The sequence below is a fragment of the Miniopterus natalensis genome, chromosome 7, assembly GCF_054644295.1.
Source record: "Miniopterus natalensis isolate mMinNat1 chromosome 7, mMinNat1.hap1, whole genome shotgun sequence".
NCBI classification, from domain to species: domain Eukaryota; kingdom Metazoa; phylum Chordata; class Mammalia; order Chiroptera; family Miniopteridae; genus Miniopterus; species Miniopterus natalensis.
Window position 1 is genome coordinate 3,668,978 of NC_142087.1, and position 4,305 is coordinate 3,673,282.

The following is a 4,305-nucleotide window of genomic DNA, read 5'->3' on the forward strand; positions in this document are numbered from 1 at the left end:
TTACGTCCCCTATTCCACCCACCAGCCTGACCCTCACAGAGAAATCCCAAAGCTGGCCTTGGGGACCCTGCAGTGGCACCCTCCTGCCCCCACCGCATGGTGGCCTCCTCATGGGTCCAGCTGCTTCTGTCCGAATCCCCACCGTCTGTTTCCACACACGGTCTGGGAGTCCATGTAAAATAAACTCAGCGCACATCGCACCTCTGCTCAGACCCATCCAATGGCTCCGGTCATGCGCAGTGAAAGCCAGCGTCCCTTCAGTGGTCTACAAGTCATATATGGATCCAGTTGTCACCTCTCTGAGCTCGGCCCTCCACTGTCCCCATCTCCCACCTCCCTGCAGCCACCCTGGCCCTCGCTGCTCCTTGCACGCAGCCTTCACACGGCCCGTGCCCTCTGCTTTGAACCATCGCCCCCCAGGATCCATGTACCCCTGGCTCATTTCCTCAGGACCCTTGACCCATGTCACCATCTCAATGAGTCCCTCCCTGAAAGGCCCATTTAACCACTCCAGTCACTCCCTCGTTACCTTGCTGCACTCTGCTCCTGGCCGTGATCACCGCTGGCCCATCATATCCCCGGTCATTGATACTTTTCATGTTCATGGTCTCTCTTCCTTGGACCAGGGACCTGGTTTGCTTTCCTTCTCTGCTTCCTAGAAGAGAGCTCAGTGCAACATGATTTGCTGGGTGAATATATACATGAAGAGCAAAGTTTGATATGCTTTTTAGAATAAATTCACCAGTATTAATTGGGCACCTACTATGTACCGGGCTAGTTCTAAGTCCTGGGATTCACCAGAGAAGAAAAGAGAAAGAGCCCCTGACCTAATAGGCTGTCCTGACCTCTGATGTGTGGACAGATTTACTCGAAACAAGCAAACAGGCGGGTGAACGGCATCAGCTGCAGACCGAGCTGTGGGGAAAGCACTTCCCCAAAGGGGCCGTCTGAGCTGAGCCCTAAAGAATGAGAAAAATCTACCCATTTGAAGACTGAGTGACGAATGCAAAGGTTTAGCGTTTTCCAAACACAGGGAGGAGGACTTTGCCTTCAGCCACAGTGACCGAAGGTGCCAATATGAGATGGTGGAGTCATGCTGGGCCTCATGATAATAGCGGCAGCTGATGCTCATGGATTCTTACCAGGTGCCAATTTACATATATTATTTCATTTAATCCTCACAACAACCTGAGTAGGTAGGTAGTGTTCTTAGCCCATTTTACAGATGAAAAAACTGTTGCATTTTAATTAAGTACCAGTGTCACACTTCTTTATTACTCAGCCAGTTGCAATAGTGCTCTATAGCGTAATCATGCTCCAAACCAAGTGATTTACAATAACCAATACTTCTCAGCTCACAGAGCCGCCGGTCCTCTGGGTTCAGCTAATCCTGGCTGTGCTTGATTGGGTGACTCTGATTGGGTGACTCACTGGTTTCCTGTGCTTGGCTCCAGGGTAGGGATCAGGTTCAAATCAACGCTGTGAAGCTCTCATCAGCCTTAGGAGGCAGCTCAATGGGAAAGGACCTTCTGGAAGCCAAGAACCAAGCCAAGCCCCACAAGTGCACTTAGGGCCTCTACCTACATTGAGCCCACAGTTCCCCGTTAGACAAAATAGATCACTTGGTCATCCCTCATCACTGAAAAGCCCTGTGACATCATGTGACAAAGGGGGAGATGAAGAGCTGGGAGCCACAACCCACCTACCACAGACACGTGGTGTGGCAACTGAACTGGGTGTTCCCCTGGGCAGCCCAGCTCCAAAGCCCTCACTCGTAACCATCAGGCTGCACTACCTCACAGTCCTGGGGAGGGACTTGGATTTTAATCTGGGAGCAATGAGAAATTGCATTGGGTTCAATAGCATCTCCCCAAAATGTCATGCCACCTAGACCTCAGAATGTGATTTTATTTGGAAAGAGGATCTTTGCAGGAGTAAGTAGTTAAAATGAAGATATGTGTGTGCCCTAAATACATGGGCTTGTACAAAGGGGAACATCATGTGGCAGTAGAGGCAGAGACGGAAGTGACTGATGTGTCTACAAGCCAAGGAATGTCAAGGATTGCCAGGAACCACCAGAAGCTGGAAGGAAGCCTCTGGAAGGAACCAGCCCTGCTAACACCTTGACTTCAGACTGGGGCCTCCTGAACTGGGAGAAACAAGTGACCATTGTTTTAAGGCACCCGGTGTGGTCATCTGTTAGGGCAGCCTTACGCAAAGGATGCAGAAGCCTGCAGAATGTTCTAGGCAGGGAGCACATGATGTGATTGACATTTCGAAAGGCCTTCTGTCTGTGATAGACGGTCAGTAAGTGTTCCTGTCCATGAGTCAAGTTCTTGAGGGGTTCGCCTCACCCTGTTCTTGCCGAAGGCGCTCCCACAAGCTGACCATCAGATTTGGGGCTCCCCTGCTCTTTAACCACTCAAATCTCCTCGTTCTCCAGGGAGCTTTTCCATGTCACTGTCCCTCGACTGCCAGCTGAGCCATGTTGCTTTAAGTCATTTATCCTTTGATATATTGGTGCCTTTTGTCATTAATTTCCTAGGCAATGTGTCAAGGGCAGAAGAAACCCTCAGGGCCACACACAACACACTAAGAGGGCCCCTGTCCTAACAGAGCAGAATCACTCAGTCTTAGATGTGAAGAAAACCACTTTCCTCCTGAGTCTCAGTTTACCATTCCCAAAACGAGCAGGCTTTAAATGATTTCCAAAGGCTCCATCTGACTGGCGCATTCTATGATTTAAATATTTGTTTTAGAATTCTTAAGATTCCATTCTGTTATTCTTCTTGCTCTTTTAATTATTCAACAAATACAAATCAATAACTTATTCTGTGGTTGGCTCTGTTCTTAGAGCAGAAATTCAACAGCAAACAGACAGGCTTCCTTCTCTCATGTGGTTGCCATTCCTGTGGGTACAAATGACAGTAGAAGGGTATAATAGGAGCAAATCAATTTCAGATGGTGACAAGTTCTGTACAGGACATGGGGACATGACATGGGGTGCAGAGGGCTTCTTTACACAGGTGGTCAGTCAGGATTGTTCTCTGTAGGTGACACCTGAGAAGAGAATGGAAGGGCATGAGGAAGCAGGTCTTAGAGAGAGCTGGAGGAAGAGCATTCTAGGAGGGGGTGCAGCATGTGCAAAGGCCCTGAGGCAGGAAGACTTGGACTACTGGAGGAAGACCAGTGTGGCTGGAATGGAGGGAGTGAAGGCGACAGTGGTGGGAGATGATTTGGGGGGATCTGCAGGAATTGTGCCAGGCCTTCTAGGACATGATGGAGGTGGGGTCCACTTTCTCTCAGGTGCTGTGGAAAGCCACTGAAACATTTACTCAGGGGTGACAGGGCCTCATTAGTATTTTACAGAGCTCACTCTCCCTCAGGGTGTGTGTAGCGAGTAGGTGCCAACCCAGGTGAAAGCACAGGGATGGAAAGCAGCAGACAGAATGGAAGTGGATTTTGAATTTAGTGCATATGCCCAGCCGGGCATGGCTCAGCGGTTGAGCATCGACCTAGGATCGACCTAGGATCCAGGCGATCGGGGTTTGATTCCCGGTCAGGGCACATGCCCGGGTTGCGGGCTCGATCCTCAGTCGGGGACGTGCAAGAGGCAGCCGATCAATGACTCTCTCATCATTGATGTTTCTACCTCTCTCTCCCTCTCCTTTCCTCTCTCAGAAATCAATAAAGATATATTAAAAAAAAAAAAAAAAAGAATTTAGTGCTTGCGATGGAGGGAGGACCCGAGGGTGACACATGCTGGGTCACGGGCCTGAGTGACTAGGCGTTTGATGGCACCACTTACAGAGAAAGGGAACACTGGGTCTTTTGTAGCTTTGTTGAAAACTTTCCAGATATAGAAAACCTGGACAGCTCTGCCCATTGAGCAGCTAGCTGCAGGGCCTCCCTCAGAGCCCTGAGCGCGCAGGGACCCGTGTGCCATTCACCACGCACCAGCGCAGACTCCCACCCAGATGCGGAGGCAGCAGGAAACCCAGCCGCTGGCAGCAGTCTGGGCAGAACCAAGCCCGAGATTCACGGAGGAAACTGAGGGGCCTGTGATCCTTCACAGAGCGCCTCACCCATCACCACCCTCCGTGACCCTAAACCGCAGGGGGAGGAGGAGCGAGCAAGGCTGCGCTCTCAGCCCCGCCTCCTCCAGAAGCCCTGCTGGAAACTGGGGAGGAAATTTAACTGCAGGGAAAATGTCAGGATTTCAGATGCCGGGCTTAATCAAGGGCACATTTTTCATTGGTCCAACTACTGTACTTCTCAGAAGACTCAGGGCTTTCAGTTTATACA